General features: G+C 35.2%; 1 protein-coding gene and 1 long non-coding RNA gene across 3 annotated transcripts in view; one reads left to right on the top strand and one right to left on the bottom strand.

The window, feature by feature from the left end:
• The window catches only part of LOC143249518 (uncharacterized), a 107,935-nt gene that overhangs the window by 27,013 nt on the left and 56,372 nt on the right, over positions 1-24,550 (top strand). The gene's annotated exons all lie outside the window — the stretch shown is intronic.
• LOC143249517 (uncharacterized) overlaps positions 1-24,550 on the bottom strand; it is a 140,894-nt gene that overhangs the window by 72,966 nt on the left and 43,378 nt on the right. The gene's annotated exons all lie outside the window — the stretch shown is intronic.

Raw genomic sequence — 24,550 nt, 5'->3', positions numbered from 1 at the left:
CGTTCGTGTGTTCTACTCCGGAACCGAAGCAGCTGGCGAGCCGGATAAGTGCAATAATTGGATTCAGCTGTTCGTTGTAACTCGCTTGATACGCAAGGAACAATTAGGGGATTATTACAGTGGGTTGTTTCTCACATCACCTAGGGACAAGCATGTGAATTATATGTAGAATATGGCTAGATAAGAATGAGAGGAAATATGTGAGAAAAAAAAAAGGAGGTAAAATAGATTGTTTGTTTGTTCATTTTCACACGATTCTCCTCAAGAGTTATCTGCTCTAGCCGACCCTAAAGTTTAAGTGATAAATTAGAGAAATAGAAACTAATCAACACTTCAATTTCTAGGGCTGCTCTGCACCAATGAACAGATAGGTTAGTAGTCACAATGTAATGAATGCCACCACGGGTTTCGATCCCGCTATCCCCAAGTTCTGAGTCGAGTGCCCTAACCATCAAATTATGCCAGGGTAGAGAAGAAAACGTAGGATGTTTATTGTGGTTAATTCTAAACCACTAAGCCTGATTTTACATTTTTAAAACCATTGGTTGTAAAACTGTAAAAATATTACATCTGAAGTATGGAAATCCTTGGTATCTAAAGTATTGTTTGTTTTTGAAATTCGCGCAAAGCTACCTGAGGGCTATCTGCACTAGCCGTCCTTAATTTAGCAGTATAAAACAAGAGGGAAGGCAACTATTCATCACCACCCACCGCCAACTCTTGGGCTACTCTTTTACCAATGAATGGTGGCATTAACCGTCACATTATAACACACTCACGGCTGAAAGGGCAAGCACGTTTAGTGTCACAGGGATTCGAATCCGCAACCCTCGGATTACGATTCGAGTCCCTTAACCACCAGGTCATGCTGCTCCCCCCCAAATAAATTTTTGTGCACTGTTTCTTTCATATACTTAACACACATTCTAGTGTAATGTTTCAGATAATAACTAACTTGTTATTTCATTAATTCTAATACAATGTTTTTGGAATGATAAGTAGGAATATGTAGTTTTTATTCTTATGACATTTCGCTTTTGCTCCATTTTATTGTATTTTATTTTCTGTTGCTCTATTTAATAGGTACAACAATAAGCTGTCCTATTATCTTCAGGCACAAAATCATGTATATCAAATGTAGTGTTATTTTATTTTCCTATTATTCTGCACGTGTCTGTGCTACTCGCGAAAGATGAGAGAATGCACAAATAATTTATGAGCAAAGTAACAAGAGAACCAAAATGATTTGGCTAATACACGAGTATTTGTTAAATGAAAACCTGGATAATGGTAATGGTGTGCTTTAACTTGTCTGAATAAACGAAATAGTGACGCTAAAGATCATAGGAATAGATGTAAATTAGACGAACGTTTATGTGCTGAGTTCTGTTAGAGACTTTATTTGCTTAGCTGTTTCAGTGCTGAATACTTAGACATATATGCTATCAACACCATTATGTTTTAATCCTTAAGCAGTTCGAACTCGAATAAAACTTAATTTTGACCACACACAACATGACTGTCTCCTTCATTCAACAAGAATGATGTTTAATAATAAAACAAAATTAATTTTTCTAACTACTGTCTTATGTGAATGGCAGGCCAGCAAATCTTAGAAACTCTGTCTTTTCAATAAGTCCCAATAAACCAAATATAAGACAGGAAAAAATTTAAATTGGCAACAACGAGAAAGGTATAAAAAACTAAAAACTATAACTATATAACTAAAAGTTATATGAGGTCGAGAGTCGACGTTAAAGTAAAACCAAAGACTAGAAGGATACATTATTGGCAGCAATTTTTAAGACAATAGTAACAAAATAGAGACAATTACATTTTGTGTAGAGAAGATGCTATTGTGAGTAATAAAAAAGACATTCATAAAACATGTACAAGGTGATTATACAAAGTCATTCTTCTATGTTTGATCACAATATTTACAAGGCATTTTCATGAAGATTATAACTCTATAAACAAAATACATACTACTGAAAAAAATAAAACAAAAGAAGAAATTTCACCTTTATTTACCATAATACTAAATCCATATGTTTCAGTTTCACAACTAGTTTTTAACATAAATATATCTTCATGTGGTATTTTATGCCGTATGAAAATATTATATTTTTAAACAATAGACATTAACAAGGGTTGAAATACAAGGCGAAAGTCATTAAACCCATATAAACGTAATGAGGCAAAACGATAGAATATTTTGAATATAAGAGGTGAATTTGGACTATTTAGGTAGTTTTTCTTTTTAGGTTGTTTTATTTTTGTTACATGTTCTAAAATGTATAAAGTAAACTTATTTTCATACAAGAATGCATTTGAAGGAATAGACGTCCTTCTGAATGAGCATTTTGTTATTGTCTTTTAATATTAACTTTTGGTGATCGATTTTGCCAGTCCTCTTTTGCGGGCAAACTACAGAAAAGTAGTTTTAATAATAAGAACATTTAATTTCTATATTAAAATAATTCTAAATAAGCTGATTTCTTCTGCCACGGAGAAACAATTTATATAGTAAATCTTAAGTAGAACTTAAGTAGAATTATATACATCAAAGAATGAAATTTAGCGAACGAAAATGAATTTGATGTTTTAGTATTTTCAACTGTACAAATTGAATATTTTGTAAGCATAAAATTATGCAAAATTCGACATTTCTTTCAGTAAAAAGTGTAGTTAAGATATATTACAGCGTAGCCCGAAGCAGAAAGTAAAACACACATGCCATTGCTTTGAAGTCACTTAAATTTGCATTTGAATTTGGTAGAAGTGAGCTGTATGTGTTGACAGGAGGATCCGATGGTCAAAATCGAAAGGTAGAAACTATTTCAAACCATTTCAGTTACTAGTGTAGGAGCTAGAGCTCACGGATTTTTACTCCTTGGTCAAAATCTAAAGGTTGAAATTAGTACAGTTATGGGTTAATTTCAGTTACTTGTCTTGGAAATAGTGCTAACGGATTTTTACTCTTCGGTCAAAATCTAGACGTTGAAACAAATACAGATACTGGCCCATTTCAGTTACTTGTGTAGGAGCTAGTGCTCACGGATTTTTTTTTACTCTTTCGTCAAAATCTAGAGGTTGAAACTAGTATAGTTACTAACCCATTCAAAATACTTGTGTAAAAGCTAGTGATCACGGATTTTTACTCTTCGGTCAAAATCTAGAGGTTGTAACTAGTACATTTATTGGCCCATTTCAGTAAGTTCCTTCTGTAGGAGATAGTGCTCACGGATTTTAACTCTTCGGTCAAAATATAGATGTTAAAATTAGTACAGTTACTGGCTCATTTCAATTACTTATGTAGGAGCTAATGCTCACGGATATTTACTCTGCGGTCAAAATCTAAAGGTTGAAACTAGTACAGTTACTGGCCCATTTCAATTACTTGTGTAGGAAGTACTGCTCACGGATTTTTAATCTTCGGTCAAAATCAAGAGGTTGACAAAAGTACAAATACCGACCCATTTCAGTTACTTGTGAAACAGCTAATGCTCACGGATTTTTTTTACTCCTTCGTCAAAATATAGAGGTTGAAATTAGTACAGTTACTCTTTTTACTTGAAATTAGTACATTTACTGGCATATCACAGTAACTGGTGGAGGAGATAGTTCTCACGGATATTTACTCTTTGGTCAAAATCTAGAGATTAAAACAAGTACACTTCATGGCCCAATTTCAATACATCTGCAGGAGGTAGTGCACACGGATTTTTAATCTTCGGTCAAAATCTAGAGGTTGAAACAAGTACAGTTACTGGCCCATTTAAAATACTTGTGTAGGAGATAGTGCTCACGGATTTTTACTCTTTGGTTAAAATCTATAGGTTTAAATTAGTACAGTTACAGGCCCATTTAAAATACTTCTGTAACAGCTAGTGCTCACGGATATTTACTCTTCGGTCAATATCTAGAGATTGAAACTAGTACAGTTACTTGCTCATTTCAATTACTAGTGTAGAATTTTTACCAGTCGGTCAAAATCTAGAGAATCAAATTAGTATATTTACTCGTATATCACAGTAACTTGTGCAGGAGCTAGTGCACACGGATTTTTATTCTTTGGTCAAAATCTAGAGGTTGAAATTAGCATAGTAACTGGCGCGTTTCAAATACTTATGTAGGAGCTAGTGCTCACGGATTTTTAATCTTCAATTAAAATATAGAAATTGAAACTAGAACAGTTACTGGCCCATTTCAAATACTTGTGAACTAGCTAGTGCTCACGGAATTTTACTCCTTGGTCAAAATCATGAAGTTTTAATTACTATACGTACAAGCCCATTTCAAATACTTGTGAAAAAGCTAGTGCTCAAAAATTTTTACTCTTTGATCAAAATCTTAAGGTTCAAAGTAGTACAATTACTGGCTCATTTGAAATACTTGTGCAGGAGCTAGTGCTCACAGATTTTTACTCTTAGGTTGAAATCTAGAGGTTGAAATTAGTAAGGTTACTGGCCCATATAATTTACTTGTGTAGGAGCTAGTGATCACGGATTTTTACTCCTAAGTCAAAATCTAAAGGTTAAAAGTAGTACATTAAATGGCCCATTTAAAATACTACTAAAGAAGCTAGTGCTCACGAATTTTTACTCTTTGGTCAAAATATAGAAATTGAAACTAGTACAGTAACTGGCCCATTTCAAATCCTTGTGTAGGAGCTAATGCTCACGAATTTTTACTCTTCTGTCAAAATCAAGAGGTTGAAACTAGTACAGTTACTGACTCATTTCAAATTCTTGTGTAGCAGCGAGTACTCACGGATTTTTACACTTTGGTCAAAATCTATATGTTTAAATTAGTACAGTTAATGGCCCACTTATGTCACATGTGTAGGAGCTAGTGCTCACGGAATTTTACTCCTTAGTCAAAATCTCCAGGTTGAAATTAGTACAGTTACTGTTCCATTTCAAATACTTGTATAGAAAGTAGTGCTCACGGATTTTTACAGCATGGTGAAAATCTAGAGGTTGAGTATAGCACAGTTACTGGCCAATATCAGTTACTTGTCTAGGAGCTAGAGCTACCAGATTTTATTCCTTTGTCAAAATCTAATGGTTGAAATTAGTACAGTTACTGGTGCATTTCAAATACTTGTATAGAAAGTACTAATCACGGATTTTTACTACGTCGTGAAAAGCCTGAAGTTGAAATTAGTACTGTTACTGGCCAATTTCAGTTACTTGTGTAGAAGCTAGAGCTCACGAATTTTTACTCTTCCGTCAATATTTAAAATTGAAAGTAGTACAGTTACTGGCCCATTTCAGTTACATGTGTAGAAAGCAGTGCTCACGGATTTTTTACTCTTCTGTCAAAATATAGAGGTTGAAACTAGTACAGTTACAGGCCCATTTCAAATATTTCTGTAACAGCTAGTGTCACAGATATTTACTCTTTGGTCAATATCTAGAGGTTGAAACTAGTACAGTTACTTGCCCATTTCAATTACTTGTGTAGGAGCTAGTGCTCGCAAATGTTTACTCTTCTGTCAAAATCAAGAAGTTGAAACTAGTACAGTTACTGACTCATTTCAAATTCTTGTCTAGCAGCGAGTACTCACGGATTTTCACAGCATGGTGAAAATCTAGAGGTTGAGTATAGCACAGTTACTGGCCAATATCAGTTACTTGTCTAGGAGCTAGAGCTACCAGATTTTATTCCTTAGTCAAAATCTAAAGGTTGAAATTAGTACAGTTACTGGTGCATTTCAAATACTTGTATAGAAAGTACTAATCACGGATTTTTACTACGTGGTGAAAAGCCTGAAGTTGAAATTAGTACTATTACTGGCCAATTTCAGTTACTTGTGTAGAAGCTAGAGCTCACTAATTTTTACTCTTCCGTCAATATTTAAAAATTGAAAGTACTACAGTTAATGGTACCATTTCAGTTACTTGTGTAGGAACTGGTGCTCACGGATTTTTACACTTGGTCAAAATCTAGAGGTTGAAATTTGTACACTTACTGACACATTTCAAACACTTGTGAAGGAGCTAGTGCTCACAGATTTTTACTCTTCGGTCAAAATCTGGAAATTGAAACGAGTACAGTTAATGGCCCATTTCAAATACTTGTGTAGGAGCTAGTGCTCACAGATTTTTACTCCACGGTCAAAATATAGAGGTTCAAACTAGTACAGTTACTGGCCTGTTTCAATTACTTGTGTAGGATATTTACTAGTTGGTCAAAATCTAGAGGATGAAACAAGTACAGTAACTGGTACATTTCAGTAACTTGTGTAGGAAATAGTGTTCACGAATATTTATTTACTCCTTGTTCAAAACCTAGAGGTTGAAATTAGTACAGTTACTGTCTCATTTAAAATACTTGTGTAGGAGCTTGTGATTGCAAATTTTTACTCTTCCGTCAAAATCTAAAAGTTTAAACGAGTACAGTTAATGGCCCATTTCTAATACTTGTCAAGGAGATAGTGCTCACGGATTTTTACTCTTTGGTGAAAAACTAGAGGTTAAAACTAGTACAGTTACTGACCCATTTCAAATACCTGTGTAGAAACTAGTTCTCAATGACATTTAATCTTCGGTCAAAATCTAGAAATTGAAACTAGTACAGTTACTGACCCATTTCAAATACTAGTGTAGCAGCTACTGCTCACAGATTTTTACTCCTTGGTCAAAATCTAGATGTTTAAATTACAACAGTGACTGACCCGTTTCAGTTACTTGTGTAGCAGCTACTGCTCACAGATATTTACTTCTTGGTCAAAATCTAGATGTTTAAATTAGTACAGTTACTGGCCCATTTCAAATACTTGTGTAGAAAGTAGTGCTTATGGATTTTAACTCAGTTGTGAAAATCTGGAAGTTGAAATTAGTACAGTTACTGGTCAATTTCAGTTACTTGTGTAGAAGCTAGAGCTCACAAATTTTTACTCTTCCGTCAATATTTAGAAATTGAAAGTAGTACAGTTAATGGCCCATTTCAGTTATGTGTGTAGGAACTGGTGCTCACGGATTTTTACACTTGGTCAAAATCTAGAGGTTGAAATTTGTACACTTACTGACACATTTCAAATTCTTGTGAAGGAGCTAGTGCTCACAGATTTTTACTCTTCGGTAAAAATCTAGAGGTATAAACTAGTACAGTTACTGGCCCGTTTCAATTAGTTAGATAAAAATCTAGAGGTTCTAACTAGTACAGTTACTGGCCAATTTAAATTACTTGTGTAGAAAGTAGTGCTCACGGATATTTATTCTTCAGTCAAAATATAGAGGTTGAAACTTGTACAGTTACAGGTCCATTTCAAGTACTTCTGTAACAGCTAGTGCTCACGGATATTTATTCTTTGGTCGATATCTAGAGGTTGAAACTAGTACAGATACTTGCCCATTTCAATTACTTGTGTAGGATTTTTACTAGTCGGTCAAAAGCTAGAGAATGAAACCAGTACAGTTACTGTCACATTTAAAATACTTGTGTAGGAGCTACTGCTCGCAAATTTTTACTTTTCTGTCAAAATCAAGAAGTTGAAACTAGTACAGTTACTGACTCATTTCAAATTCTTGTCTCGCAGCGAGTACTCACGGATTTTTACAACTTGGTTAAAAATCTATATGTTTAAATTAGTATAGTTAATGGCCCATTTATGTCACATGTGTAGGACCTAGTACTCACGGGTTTTTACTCCTTAGTCAATATCTACAGGTTGAAATTAGTACAGTTACTGTTCCATTTCAAATACTTGTGTAGAAAGTAGGGCTCACGGATTTTTACAGCATGGTGAACTCTAGAGGTTGAGTATAGCACAGTTACTGGCCAATATCAGTTACTTGTGTAGGAGCTAGAGCTACCGGATTTTATTTCTTAGTCAAAATCTAAAGGTTGAAATTAGTTAAGTTACTGGTGCATTTCAAATACTTTTATAGAAAGTACTAATCACGGATTTTTACTACGTCGTGAAAAGCCTGAAGTTGAAATTAGTACTGTTACTGGCCAATTTCAGTTACTTGTGTAGAAGCTAGAGCTCACGAATTTTTACTCTTCCGTCAATATTTAAAATTGAAAGTAGTACAGTTACTGGCCCATTTCAGTTACATGTGTAGAAAGCAGTGCTCACGGATTTTTTACTCTTCTGTCAAAATATAGAGGTTGAAACTAGTACAGTTACAGGCCCATTTCAAATATTTCTGTAACAGCTAGTGCTCACAGATATTTACTCTTTGGTCAATATCTAGAGGTTGAAACTAGTACAGTTACTTGCCCATTTCAATTACTTGTGTAGGAGCTAGTGCTCGCAAATTTTTACTCTTCTGTCAAAATCAAGAAGTTGAAACTAGTACAGTTACTGACTCATTTCAAATTCTTGTCTAGCAGCGAGTACTCACGGATTTTCACAGCATGGTGAAAATCTAGAGGTTGAGTATAGCACAGTTACTGGCCAATATCAGTTACTTGTCTAGGAGCTAGAGCTACCAGATTTTATTCCTTAGTCAAAATCTAAAGGTTGAAATTAGTACAGTTACTGGTGCATTTCAAATACTTGTATAGAAAGTACTAATCACGGATTTTTACTACGTGGTGAAAAGCCTGAAGTTGAAATTAGTACTATTACTGGCCAATTTCAGTTACTTGTGTAGGAGATACTTGTGTCATAATATAGAGGTTCAAACTAGTACAGTTACTGGCCTGTTTCAATTACTTGTGTAGGATATTTACTAGTTGGTCAAAATCTAGAGGAAGAAACAAGTACAGTAACTGACACATTTCAGTAACTTGTGTAGGAAATAGTGTTCACGAATATTTATTTACTCCATGTTCAAAACCTAGAGGTTGTAATTAGTACAGTTACTGTCACATTTAAAATACTTGTGTAGGAGCTTGTGCTAGAAGTTTAAACGAGTACAGTTCATGGCCCATTTCTAATAATTGTCAAGGAGATAGTGCTCACGGATAGTGCTAGTATAGTTACTGCCCCCTTCAGTTACCCTGTAGGAGCTAGTGCACACAGATTATTACTCTTTGGTGAAAAACTAGAGGTTGAAACTAGTACACTTAATGGCAAACTTCAGTCACTTCTAAAGACAACAGAGCTCACAGATTTTTACTCCTTGGTCAAAATCTAGATGTTTAAATTAGTACAGTTACTGGTCCATTTCAAATACTTGTGTAGAAAGTAGTGCTCATGGATTTTAACTCAGTCGTGAAAATCTGGAAGTTGAAATTAGTAGAGTTACTGGCCAATTGCAGTTACTTCTGTAGAAGCTAGAGCTCACGGATTTTTAATCTTTGGTCAAAATATAGAAATTTAAACTATAACAGTTACTGGACCATTTCAGTTACTTTTGTAAGAGCTAGTGCTCACAAATTTTTACACTTTGGTCAAAATCTAGAGGTTGAAACTTGTACAGTTACTGGCCTATTTCAAATACTTGTGAAAAAGCTGGTGCTCACGGAATTTTACTCCTTGGTCAAAATCATGAAGTTTTAATTACTATACGTACAAGCCCATTTCAAATACTTGTGTAGGAACACGTGCTCAAGGATTTTTACTCTTTGGTCAAAATCTTAACGTTGAAAGTAGTACAATTACTGGCTCATTTGAAACACTTGTGCAGGAGCTGGTGCTCACGGATTTTTACTCTTAGTTTGAAATCTAGAGGTTGAAATTAGTAAAGGTACTGGCCCATATCTGTTAGTTGTGTAGGAGCTATTGATCACGGAATTTTACTCCTAAGTCAAAATCTAAAGGTTGAAAGTAGTACATTAAATGGCCCATTTAAAATACTACTGTAGGAGCTAGTGCCCACGAATTTTTACTCTTTGGTCAAAATCAAGAGGTTGAAACTAGTACAGTTACTGACTCATTTCAAATTCTTGGGTAGCAGCGAGTACTCACGGATTTTTACACCTTGGTCAAAATCTATATGTTTAAATTAGTAGAGTTAATGGCCCATTTATGTCACATGTGTAGGAGCTAGAGCTCACACATTTTTACGCTTCACTCAAAATATAGAGGTTGAAACTAGTACAGTTACAGGCCCATTTCAAATACTTGTGTAGAAGCTAGTGCTAACAGATTTTTACTCTTCTGTCAAAATCTAAGGGTTTAAACTAGTACAGTTACTGGCCCATTTCAATTAGTTTGATAAAAATCTAGAGTTTGAAACAAGTACACATAATGGCCAAATTCCAATACTTCTGCAGGAGCAAGTGCACACGGATTTTTATTCTTTGGTCAAAATCCAGAGGTTGAAACTAGTACAGTTACTGGCCCATTTCAAATACTTGTGAAATAGCTAGTGCTCACGGAATTTTACTACATGGTCAAAATCATGAAGTTTTAATTACTATACGTACAAGCCTATTATAAATACTTGTGTAGAAACACATGCTCAAGGATTTTTACTGTTTGGTCAAAATCATAAGGTTGAAAGTAGTACATTAAATGGCCCATTTAAAATACTACTGTAGGAGCTAGTGCCCACGAATTTTTACAACTTGGTCAAAATCTATATGTTTAAATTAGTACAGTTAATGGCCCATTTGTGTCACATGTGTAGGAGATAGTGCTCATGGATTTTTACTCCTTAGTCAAAATCTAAAGGTTGATACTGGTACAGTTACTTACCCATGTCAATTACTTCTGTAGGATTTTTCTGTAGTCGGGCAAAATCTAGAGGATGAAAATAGTACAGTTTAGGCCCAATTAATATACCTTGCAGGAGATAGTGCTAACGGGTTTTTACTCTTCGGTAAAAATCAAGAGATTGAAACTAGAACAGTTACTGGCCCATTTCAAATATTTGTGAAAAAGCTTGTGCTCACGGAATTTTACTCCTTGGTCAAAATCATGAAGTTTTAATTACTATACATACAAACCCATTTCAAATACTTGTGTAGGAACACGTGCTCAAGGATTTTTACTCTTTGGTCAAAATTTTAAGGTTGAAAGTAGTACAATTAATGACTCATTTGAAATACTTGGGCAAGAGCTAGTGCTCACGGATTTTTTCTCTCAGGTTGAAATCTAGAGTTTTAAATTAGTAAAGTTACTGGTCCATATCTGTTAGTTGTGAATAAGCTAGTGATCACGGATTTTTACTCTTAGGTTGAAATCTAGAGGTTGAAATTAGAAAAGATACTGGCCCATATCTGTTAGTTATGTAGGAGCTGGTGATCACGGATTTTTATTCCTAAGTGAAAATCTAAAGGTTGGAAGTAGTACATTAAATGGCCCATTTAAAATACTACTGTAGGAGCTAGTGCCCACGAGTTTTTACTCGTTGGTCAAAATATAGAACATGAAACTAGTACAGTAACTGGCCCATTTAAAGTACTTCTGTAGGAGCTAGTGCTCACTGACTTTTACTCTTCTGTCAAAATCAAAAGGTTGAAACTAGTACAGTTTCTGACTCATTTCAAATTCTTGTGTAGCAGCGAGTACTCACGGATTTTTACACCTTGGTCAAAATCTATATGTTTAAATTAGTACAGTTAATGGCCCATTTAAAATACTACTGTAGGAGCTAGTGCTCACGGATTTTTACTCCCTAGTAAAAATCTACAGGTTGAAATTAGTACAATTACTGTTCCACTTCAAATACTTGTGTAGAAACCAGTACTCAAGGATTTTTACATCGTGGTGAAAATCTAGAAGTTGAAATTAGTACTCTTACTGGCCACTTTCAGTTACTTGTATAGGAGCTAGAGCTCACACATTTTTACTCTTCAGTCAAAATATAGAAGTTGAAACTAGTACAATTACAGGCCCATTTCAAATACTTGTGTAGGAGCTAGTGCTAACAGCTTTTTACTCTTCTGTCAAAATCTAAGGGTTTAAACTAGTACAGTTACTGGCCCATTTCAATTAGTTTGATAAAAATCTAGAGTTTGAAACAAGTACACTTAATGGACAAATTCCAATACTTCTGCAGGAGGAAGTGCACACGGATTTTTATTTTTTGGTCAAAATCTAGAGGTTGAAACTAGTACAGTTACTGGCCCATTTCAAATACTTGTGAAAAAGCTAGTGCTCACGGAATTTTACTACTTGGTCAAAATCATGAAGTTTTAATTACTATACGTACAAGCCTATTTCAAATACTTGTGTAGAAACACGTGCTCAAGGATTTTTACTCTTTGGTCAAAATCTTAAGGTTGAAAGTAGTACAATTACTGGCTCATTTGAAATACTTGTGCAAAAGCTAGAGCTCACGCATTTTTACTCTTTGGTCAAAATCTAAAGGTAGATACTGGAACAGTTACTAGCCCATTTCAATTACTTCTGTAGGATTTTTACTAGTCGGGCAAAATCTAGAGGATGAAAATAGTACAGTTAAGGCGCAATTCACTTACCTTGCAGAGATGGTGCTAACGGGATTTAACTCTTCGGTAAAAATCAAGAGGTTGAAAAAAGTACAGTTACTGACTCATTTAAAATACTTGTGTAGGAGCTGGTGCTAACGGATTTTTACTCCTTAGTCAAAATCTATAGGTTGAAATTAGTACAGTGACTGTTCCATTTCAAATACTTTTGTAGAAAGTAGTACTCACGGATTTTTACAGCATGGTGAAAATCTAGAGGTTGAATTTAGCACAATTACTGGCGAATATCAGTTACTTGTGTAGGAGCTAGAGCTCACAGATTTTTACTCTTCAGTCAAACAATCTAGTGTTTGAAAATAGTAATGTTATTGGCCCATTTCAAATACTTGTGTAGAAAGTAGTAATCACGGATTTTTACTCAATGGTGAAAATCTAGAAGTTGAAATTAGTACAGTTACTGGCCACTTTCAGTTATTTGTGTTGGAACTAGAGCTCACAGATTTTTCTCTTCAGTCAAAATCTAGAGGTCGAAACTAGTACAGTTACTAGCCCATTTCAAATACTTCTGTAGGAGCTAGTGCTCACGGATATTTACTCTTCAGTCAAAATCTAGAGGTTGAAACTAGTATAGTTACTGGCCCATTTCAAATACTTGTGTAGGAGATAGTGCTCACGGAGTTTTACTCCACGGTCAAAATATAGGGGTTCAACCTAGTACAGTTATTGGCCTGTTTCCATTACTTGTGTAGGATATTTACTAGTTGGTCAAAATCTAGAGGATGAAATTAGTACAGTAACTGGCACATTTCAATAACTTTTTTAAGAGATAGTGTTCACGGATATTTATTTACTCCTTGGTCAAAACCTAGAGGTTGAAATTAGTACAGTTACTGTCACATTTAACATACTTGTGTAGGAGCTAGTGCTCGCAACTTTTTACTCTTCCATCAAAATCTAGAAGTTGAAACGATTACAGTTAATGGCCCATTTCTAATACTTGTGAAGGAGCTAGTGCTCACGGATTTTTACTCTTCGATAAAAACTACAGGTGAAATTAGTACAGTGACTGACCCATTTCAGTCACTTGTGTAGGAAGGAGATAGTACTCACGGATTTTTACTCTTGGGTTAAAATCTAAAGGTTGAAAGAGGTACAGTTACTGACTCATTTCAAATTCTTGTGTAGAAACGATTACTCACGGATTTTCACTGTTTGGTCAAAATCTATATGTTTAAATTACTACAGTTAATGGCCCATTTATGTCACTTGTGTAGGAGCTAGTGCTTACGGATTTTTACTCCTTAATCAAAATCTCCAGGTTGAAATTAGTACAGTTACTGTTCCATTTCAAATACTTGTGTAGAAAGTAGGGCTCACGGATTTTTACTCCATGGTGAAAATATAGAGGTTGAATTTAGTACAGTTACTGGACAACATCAGTTACTTGTGTAGGAGCTAGAACTCACAGATTTTTACTCTTCAGTCAAAAAATCTAGAGGTTGAAAGTAGTAAAGTTACTGGCCCATTAAAAATACTTGTGTAGAAAGTAGTAATCACGGATTTTTACTCCATGGTGAAAATCTAGATTTTGAAACTGGGACAGTTACTGGCCCATTTCAATTATTTCTGTAGCATTTTTACTGGTCGGTCAAAATCTAGAGGATGAAACTAGTACAGTTACAAGCCAATTTCAAATACTTTTGTAGGAGCTAGTGCTCACGGATTTTTAATCTTCGGTCAAAATGTAGAGGATGAAACTAGTACAGTAACTGGCACATTTGAATAACTTGTGTAGGAGATAGTGTTCACGGATATTTATTTACTCCTTGGTCAAAACCTAGAGGTTGAAATTAGTACAGTTACTGTCACATTTAAAATACTTGTGTAGGAGCTAGTGCTAGCAAATTTTTACTCTTCCGTCAAAATCTAGAAGTTTAAACGAGTACATTTAATGGCCCATTTCCAATACTTGTCAAGGATATAGTTCTCAAGGATTTTTACTCTTTGGTCAAAATCTAGAGGTTGAAACTAGTACAGTTACTGACCAATTTAAGTTACTTGTGTAGGAGCTAGAGCTCACAGATTTTTACTCTTCAGTCAAAATATAGAGGTTGAAACTAGTACAGTTAATTGACCATTTCAGTTACTTGTGTAGGATTTTTACTAGTCGGTCAAAATCTAGACAATGAAATTAGTACATTTACTGGCATATCACAGTAACTTGTGGAGGAGATAGTTCTCACAGATATTTACCCTTTCGTCAAAATCTAGAGGTTGAAATTAGTACAGTTACTGTCCCATTTCAAATACTTGTGTGAGAGCTAGTGCTCACGAATTTTTACACTTCGGTCAAAATCAAGAGGTTGAAACTAGTACAGTTAATGACCCATTTCAAATAATTGTGTATAAAGTAGTGCTCACGGAGTTTTACTCCATGGTGAAAATCAAGAGGTTGAAAGTAGTACAGTTACTGTCCCATTTAAATACTTCTGTAGGAGCTACTGCTCACGGACATTTCCTCTGCAGTCAAAATCTGAAGGTTAAAACTAGTACACTTACTAGCCCATTTCAATTACTTGTGTAAGATTTTTCCTAGTCAGGCACAACCTAGAGGATGAAACTAGTACAGTTACTGCACATTTCAGTAACTTGTGTCAAAAAGATTCCTCACGGATATTTACTCCTTGATCAAATTCTAGATGTTGAAATTAGTGCAGTTACTGTGACATTTCAAATACATGTGTAGGAGCTTGTGCTCACAAATTTTTACTCTTCGATAAAAATCTAGTAGTTGAAATTAGTACAGTTACTGGCTCATTTCAGTTACTTGAGTAGGAACGAATGATCAGGGATTTTTACTCTTCGGTTAAAATCTAGAGGTTGAAACTAGTACAGCTACAGAGAGGCCCATATCTATTATTTGTGTTCGAATTTTACTAGTCGGTCAAAATATAGAGGATGAAACTATTAGAGTTACTAGCCAATCTCAAATACTTTTGTTGGAGCTAGTTCTTACGGATATATACTCTTCAGGCAAAATCTAGAGGTTGAAACTGGTACAGTTACTGGCTCGTTTCAAATATTTGTGTAAAAGATAGTGCTCACGGATTTTTACTCTACTTTCAAAATCTAGAGATTCAAATTAATACAGTTACTGGCACATTTCAGTAACTTGTGTAGCAGATAGTGTTGTCACGGATATTTATTTACTCCTTGGTCAAAACCTAGATGTTGAAATTAGTACAGTTACTGTCACATTTAACATACTTGTGTACGAGCTAGTGCTCGCAACTTTTTACTCTTCCATCAAAATCTAGAAGTTGAAACGATTACAGTTAATGGCCCATTTCTAATACTTGTGAAGGAGCTAGTGCTCACGGATTTTTACTCTTCGATAAAAACTACAGGTGAAATTAGTACAGTGACTGACCCATTTCAGTCACTTGTGTAGGAAGGAGATAGTACTCACGGATTATTACTCTTGGGTTAAAATCTAAAGGTTGAAATAGGTACAGTTACTGACTCATTTCAAATTCTTGTGTAGAAACGAGTACTCACGGATTTTCACTGCTTGGTCAAAATCTATATGTTTAAATTACTACAGTTAATGGCCCATTTATGTCACTTGTGTAGGAGCTAGTGCTCACGGATTTTTACTCCTTAGTCAAAATCTCCAGGTTGAAATTAATACAGTTACTGTTCCATTTCAAATACTTGTGTAGAAAGTATGGCTCACGGATTTTTACTCCATGGTGAAAATATAAAGGTTGAATTTAGTACAGTTATGGGCCAATATCAATTACTTGTATAGGAACTAGAGTTCACAGATTTTTACTCTTCAGTCAAAAAATCTAGAGGTTGAAAGTAGTAAAGTTACTGGCCCATTTCAAATACTTGTGTAGAAAGTAGTAATCACGGATTTTTACTCCATGGTGAAAATCTAGACTTTGAAACTGGGACAGTTACTGGCCCATTTCAATTATTTATGTTGGATTTTTACTGGTCGGTCAAAATCTAGAGGATGGAACTAGTACAGTTACAAGCCAATTTCAAATACTTTTGTAGGAGGTAGTACTCTTCAGTCAAAACCTAGAGGTTGAAACTGGTAAAGTTACTGGCCCATTATAAATATTTCTGTAGGAACTAGTACGCACGGATTTTTAATCTTCGGTCAAAATGTAGAGAATGAAACTAGTACAGTAACTGGCACATTTCAATAACTTGTGTAGGAGATAGTGTTCACAAATATTTATTTACTCCTTGGTCAAAACCTAGAGGTTGAAATTAGTACAGTTAATGTCACATTTAAAATACTTGTGTCGGAGCTAGTGCTCACATATTTTTACTCTTCTGTCGAAATCTAGAGGTTGAAACTAGTACAGTTACTAACCCATTTCAAATTATTGTGTAGGAGCGAGTACTTACGGATTTTTATACCTTGGTCAAAATCTATATGTTTAAATTAGTACATTTAATGGCCCATTTATGTAACTTTTGAGGGGCTAGTGCTCACGGATTTTTACTCCTTAGTCAAAATCTAGAGGTTCAAACTAGTACAGTAACTGACCCATATACATTACTTGTCTAGGAGCTAGTGTTCACGGATTTTTACTCTTCAGTCAAAATCTAGAGGTTGAAAGTAGTACAGTTACTGGCCCATATCATTTACTTGTGTAGGAGCTAGTGGTCACGGAATTTTACTCCTACGTCAAAATCTAAAGGTTGAAAGTATTACATTAAATGGCCCATTTAAAATACTACTGTAGGAGCTAGTGCTCACGGATTTTTACTCTTCGATAAAAATCTAAAGTTAAAATTAGTACAGTTACTGGCCCATTTCAGTTTTTTGTGTAGAAACTAGTGCTGACGGATTTTTACTCTACAGTTAAAATATAGAAATTCAAACTAATATAGATACTAACTCATTTCAAATACTTGTGAAAAAGCTAGTGCTCGCGGATTTTTACTCCTTGGTCAAAATCATAAGATTTTAATTAGTATAAGTACAAGCCCATTTAAATACTTGTGTAGGAACTGGTGCTAACGGATTTTTACTCATCGGTTAAAATCTAGAGGTTGAAATTAGTGGAGTTACTGGCGCACAGCAGTTAGTTGTGTAGGAGATAGCGATCATGGATTTTTACTCCTAAGTCAAAATCTAAAGATTCAAAGTAGTACATTAAATGGCCTATTTGAAATACTACTGTAGGAGCTAGTGCTTACGGATTTTTACTCTTTGGTCAAAATATAGAGGTTGAAACTACTACAGTAACTGACTCATTTCAAATTATTGTGTAGGAGCGAGTACTCACAGATTTTTATACCTTGGTCAAAATCTATATGTTTAAATTAGTACATTTAATGGCCCATTTATGTCACTTTTGAGGGACTAGTGCTCACGGATTTTTACTCCTTAGTCAAAATCTAGAGGTTGAAACTAGTACACTAACTAACCCATTTAAATTACTTGTCTAGGAGCTAGTGCACACGGATTTTTATTCTTCGGTCAAGATCTAGAGGTTTAAAGTAATTCAGTTACTGGCCCATTTGAAGTACTTGTGTAGGAGCTAGTGCTCACGGATTTCTACTCCTTGGTCAAAATCTAGAGGTTAAAAGTAGTACAGTTACTGGCCCATTTAAAATACTACTGTAGAAGCTAGTGCTCACGGATTTTTACTCTTCGATAAAAATCTAAAGTTAAAATTAGTACAGTCACTGGCCGATTTCAGTTCCTTGTGTAGGAACTAATGCTCACGGATTTTTACTCTCCGATTAAAATCTAGAGGTGGAAATTAGTAAAGTTTCTGGGCCATTTCCAATACTTGTGTAGCAGCTAGTGTTTATGGATTTTCACTCTTTGGTTAAAATCTATAGGTTGAAATTAGTACATTTTCTGGCCCATTTTATTTACTTGTGAAGAAAATAGAGCTCACGGATTTTTACTCTACGGTCAAAATCTAGAGGTTCAAACTAGTATAGTTACTGACTCATTTCAAATACTTGTGAAAAAGCTAGTGCTCACGGATTTTACTCCTTGATCAAAATCATGAGGTTATTAGTGTACGTACAAGCCCATTTCAAATACTTGCGTAGGAACTTCTGCTCAAAGATTTTTACTCTTTGGTCAAAATCTTGAGGTTGAAAGTAGTACAATTACTGGCTCATTTGAAATACTTGTTCAGGAGCTATTGCTCACGGATTTTTACTCTTCGGTTAAAATCTAAAGATTGAAATTAGTAGTATTACTGGCCCATATCAGTTAGTTGTGTAGGAGCTAGTGATCACGGATTGTTACTCCTAAATCACAATCTAGAGGTTGAAACTAGTACAGTAACTGACACATTTAAAATACTACTGTAGGAGCTAGTGCCCACAGATTTTTACTCTTCTATCGAAATCTAGAGGTTTAAAGTAATACAGTAACTGGCCCATTTGAAGTACTTGTGTAGGAGCTAGTGCTCATGGATTTCTAATCCTTGGTCAAAATTTAGAGGTTTAAACAAGTACACTTAATGGCCCAATTCCAATACTTCTGCAGGAGCTAGTGGACACGCATTTTTATTCTTCGGTCAAAATCTAGAGGTTGAAACTAGTAGAGTTACTGGCCCATTTGAAATACTTTGGTAGGTGCTAGTGCTCATGGATTTTTCCTCCTTGGTAAAAATCTAAATGTTGGAATTAGTACAGTTACTGGCCCATTTCAGTTACTTGTGTAGAAGCTAGTGCTCACGGATTTTTACTCCTGAGTCAAAACCTAAAGGTTGAAAAGAGTACACTTAATGGCCCAATTCAAATACTTCTGCAAATGCTGGTGCACACGGATTTTTATCTTCGGTCAAAATCTAGAGGTTGAAACTGGTACAGTTTCTAGCCCATTTCAGTTACTTATGTAGGAGCTAGTGCTCAAGGATTTTAACTCTTCAGTCAAAATCTAGAGTTTAAACTAGTACAGTTACGGGCCCATATTAGTTACTTATGTACGAGATAGTGCTCACGGATTTTTACTCCTAGATCAAAAATCTAAAGTTTTAAATGATACATTTATTAGCCCATTTCAAATACTTTTGTATGAGATAGTACTCACGGAATTTACTCTTCTGTCAAAATATAGAGGTTGAAACTAGTACAGTTACTGGCCCATTTCAGTTCCTTGTGTAGGAGCTAGTGTTCACGGATTTTTACTCCTTCGTCAAAATCAAGTCGTTAAAACTTTTACAGTTACTGGCCCATTTCAAATACTTGTGAAAAAGGTTGTGCTCACGGATTTTTACTCCATGGTCAAAATCAAGAGGTTTTAATTAGTTTTCCTACAAGCCCATTTCAAAAACTTGTGTAAGAACTTGTGCTCAAGGATTTTTACTCTTCGGTTAAAATCTAGAGGTTGAATTTAGTACAGTTACTAGCCCATATCATTTACTTGTGTAGGAGCTAGTGATTACGGAATTTTACTCCAAAGTCATAATCTAAACGTTGAAAGTAGTACATTAAATGGCCCATTTAAAATACTACTGCAGGAGCTAGTGCCCACGGATTTTTACTCTTTGGTCAAAATATAGAGATTGAAACTAGTACAGTTATTGGCCCATTTCAAATACTTGTGTAGGAGCTAGTACTCAGTGATTTTTCCTCTTTTATCAAACTCAATATGTTTAAATTGGTACAGTTAATGGCCCATTTATGTCACTTGTGTAGGAGTTAGTGCTCACGAATTTTTACTCCTTAGTCAAAATCTAGAGGTTGAAATTAATACAGTTACTGGTCCATTACAAATACTTGCTTAGAAAGTAGTGCTCACGGATTTTTACTCCATGGTGAAAATCTAGAAGTTGAATTTAGTATAGTTACTGTGCAATATCAGTTACCTGTGTAGGAGCTAGAGCTCACAGATTTTTATTCTTCACTCAAAATCTAGAGGTTGTAACTAAAAAAGCTACTGGCCCATTTGAAATACTTCTGTAGGAGCTAGTTCCACGAATATTTACTTTTCGGTGAAAATCTAGGGGTTGAAACTAGTACAGTTACTAGCCCATTTCAATTACTTGTGTAGGAATTTTACTAGTCGGGCAAAATCTAGAGGATGAAACTAGTAGAGTTACTGGCACATTTCAGTAACTTGTGTTATAAAGAGTGCTCACGGACTCCTTCATCAAAATCTAGAGGTTGAAATTAGTGCAGTTATGGCGACATTTCAAATACTTGTGTAAAAGCTAGTACTCAGGGATTTTTACTCTTCGGTCAAAAGATAAAAGATGAAACTAGTATAGTTACTGGCCCATTTCAGTTACTTATGTAGGAACTGGTGCTAACGGAGTTTTTATCTTCGGTCAAAATCTAGAGGTTGAAACTAGTAGAGTTACTGGCACATTTCAGTTACTTGTGTAGGAGATAGTGCTTACGGATTTTTACTCTACGGTCAAAATCGAGAGGTTTTAATTGGTACACACACAAGCCCATTTCAAATACTTGTGTAGGAACTAGTTCTCAAAAATTTTTACTCTTCAGTCAAAATCTAGAGGTTGAAAGTAATACAGTTACTGGCCCATTTGAAGTACTTCTGTAGGAGCTAGTGCTCAAAAATTGTTACTCTTCAATCGAAATCTAAAGGTTGTATCTAATACCGTTATTGGCCCATTTCAGTTACTTGTGTAGGAGCTAGTACTCAGGGATTTTTACTCTTCGGTCAAATAATAAAGGTTAAAACTAGTACAGTTACAAGCCCATTTTAGTTACTTATGTAGAAACTAGTGCTCTCGGTTTTTTTATCTTCGGTCAAAATCTAGAGGTTGAAACTACTACACGTACAAGCCCATTTCAAATACTTGTGTAGGAACTAGTTCTCAAGGATTTTTACTCTACGGTCAAAAGCTAGAGGTTGAAAGTAGTACAGTTACTGGCTTTATACCAGTTACTTCTGTAGGAGCTAGTGCTCACGGATTTTTACTCCTTGGTCAAAATCTAGAGGTTAAAAGAAGTACACTTATTGGCCCAATTCAAATACTTCTGCAGGAGCTAGTGCACACGGATTTTTATTCTTCGGTCAAAATATGGAGGTTGAAACTAGTACTGTTACTGGCCCATTTCAGTTCCTTGTGTAGGAGCTAGTGTTCACGGATTTTTACTCCTATATCAAAAATCTAAAGTTTTAAATCATACATTTAATGGCCCATTTGAAATACTTCTGTAGTAGATAGCGCTCACTGATTTTTACTCTTCGGTCAAAATATAGAGGTTGAAAGAAGTACAGTTACTGGCCCATTTCAAATACTTGTGTAGGATCTAATGCTCACGGATTTTTACTCTTTCGTCAAAATCTAGAGGTTGAAAATAGTACAGTTACTGGTCCGTTTCAGTTACTTGCGTAGGAACTAGTTCTCAAAAATTTTTACTCTTCAGTCAAAATCTAGAGGTTGAAAGTAATACAGTTACTGGCCCATTTGAAATACTTCTGTAGGAGCTAGTGCTCAAAAATTGTTACTCTTCAATCGAAATCTAAAGGTTGTATCTAATACCGTTATTGGCCCATTTCAGTTACTTGTGTAGGAGCTAGTACTCGGGGATTTTTACTCTTCGGTCAAATAATAAAGGTTAAAACTAGTACAGTTACAAGCCCATTTTAGTTACTTATGTAGAAACTAGTGCTCTCGGATTTTTTATCTTCGGTCAAAATCTAGAGGTTGAAACTACTACACGTACAAGCCCATTTCAAATACTTGTGTAGGAACTAGTTCTCAAGGATTTTTACTCTACGGTCAAAATCTAGAGGTTGAAAGTAGTACAGTTACTGGCTTTATACTAGTTACTTCTGTAGGAGCTAGTGCTCACGGATTTTTACTCCTTGGTCAAAATCTAGAGGTTAAAAGAAGCACACTTAATGGCCCAATTCAAATACTTCTGCAGGAGCTAGTGCACACGGATTTTTATTCTTCGGTCAAAATATGGAGGTTGAAACTAGTACAGTTACTGGCCCATTTCAGTTCCTTGTGTAAGAGCTAGTGTTGACGGATTTTTAGTCTTCCGTCAAAATGTAGAGGTTGAAATTAATACAGTTACTGGTCCATTTCAGTTACTTGTTTAGGAAGTAGTGCTCAAAGATTTTTACTCTGCAGTCAAAATCTAGAGGTTGAAACTAGTACAGTTACTGGCCATTTTTAGTTACTTATGTAGGAGCTTGTGATCACGGATTTTTACTCTTTGGTCAAAATTTAGAGGTTGAAACTAGTACAGTTACTAGCCCATGTCATTTACTTGTGTAGGAGCTAGTGATTACGGAATTTTACTCGATGGTGAAAATCTAGAGGTTGAAATTAGTACAATTACTGGCCCATATCAGTTACTTGTGTAGGAGATAGTGCTCACGGATTTTTACTCCTATATCAAAAATCTAAAGTTTTAAATCATACATTTAATGGCCCATTTGAAATACTTCTGTAGTAGATAGCGCTCACTGATTTTTACTCTTCGGTCAAAATATAGAGGTTGAAAGAAGTACAGTTACTGGCCCATTTCAAATACTTGTGTAGGATCTAATGCTCACGGATTTTTACTCTTTCGTCAAAATCTAGAGGTTGAAAATAGTACAGTTACTGGTCCGTTTCAGTTACTTGTGTAGGAAGTAGTGCTCAAAGATTTTTACTCAGCAGTCAAAATCTAGAGGTTGAACTTGGTACAGTTAATGGCCCATTTCATTTACTTGTTTAGGAGCTAGTGCTCGTGGATTTTTACTCTTCCCTTCTTTATTGTCACAAAGAATGGTTGAAAGCTCTTATGCATGATAAAGTTTGCAACAGTGAGAACCAAACCTAGATACTGATTAAATTATGGATCCTTATGAAGCTTGATAGTCTTGGACATTATAAGGCATGGTGATACATTTGTTATAAGCATTACAAACGTGAGCAAATGTATTCCTGTATAAAGGGAAGTTAATAAGAGTAATTTTTTTAACACACTGTATGTAAAGCTTGCTTTCAGAACAAACAGTGGTTGTAATAGGACCATTAAAACTTTGAAAACTACGTTACAAGCTCGAATAAGACCAATCTGAATCCACTTGATTTCACTTCTTTAATCCAAATTTTTCATATGGAATGACACATTTAACCCTTCTAGCTAGCTTCTTTGCTTACCATCCAATTAAGGTAAAAATTCATTTTTGCTTTTCACTGTTTTATTCTCGCTACCAACACGAAAGGAGATTATACTGAAAGCTTTCTTTTCAATAACTTACAAGACGTGGAGAATTATCCTGTGGTTTCCAACTGCCAACTTAAAGTTTGGATCATTGGTGCAGAGTTTTTAAATAACTGTTCAGACACACAAGCTTTGATGTAAGCTGCAAATGTCATTTACTCCACATATACCTCTGTTCCAGAACCATAAAAAATATCAATTTCCCTTCACGAACTGAATTCAATTACAGAAGTGGAAACAGCCTTCATGCAACTTACCCGTCTGCGGTGCTATTAACATCAAAGGTAACAAATTCATCAGTAAAATCTAAACTCGTGGCTACTATGGATTATTGCCATAGAGACATTAAGTGTTTTGTTAAGGGATGTAAGTAAAAAAACAAACTATTTGTGTATTCACCTTCACTTGAAATACAACATTCTGAAACCTAAAAAGCTTTTCCATAGCTACAATCTAGTTAAAAGCATTCTAAGTGCGAAGATGCGACTTAGTCAGTTTTCGTATCTGTGACACCACCAATAAGGCCTATAGCATCAAAGCAATTAATCCTCCTTAACAGATGTTAGCATCATGGTTTCTATATCAATAATCACCACCACCATCTAGTTGAGCTCAGTTTCAGCCTCAACCATCCATCATATAATTTTCACTCAATGCTCCAAAAGAAATCATAAAGAGCTATATCATATCCATTTACAAGATAACCCTCAAATAGCGTTGCCAAGCTTAGTCAGTTGCATAGATGGAACCCTGGGCCTTGTGCCAGTAGAGAAGAACCTGAATTATTGCCGTAAGAATAAAACACCTCTAGGACAGATCAGAAAATCTGCTAACTTCATATGGAATTAGCACAGGCAGTACTTGTCTATGTGAAGGAGATAATATGTTAGGTAACACTGCAACCCTCAAGAATTTGCTGTCAATATTACAGCAAATGATAATGACTGGCAAGTTTTTGTCTTTGTAGAGGTCCAGCAGTCATTAAACATGTGCTTAAATGTGTGCTTAAATATTTGGTGTAGAATGCACAACATTGGTTTTCATAGATTAAAAACTAAAAGTA

This window comes from Tachypleus tridentatus, chromosome 4 (genome assembly GCF_004210375.1).
Source record: "Tachypleus tridentatus isolate NWPU-2018 chromosome 4, ASM421037v1, whole genome shotgun sequence".
In the NCBI taxonomy this organism is placed as follows: Eukaryota; Metazoa; Arthropoda; class Merostomata; order Xiphosura; family Limulidae; genus Tachypleus; species Tachypleus tridentatus.
Note: the sequence above shows the minus strand (reverse complement) of the source record. Positions and strands in the feature narration are given on the sequence as shown.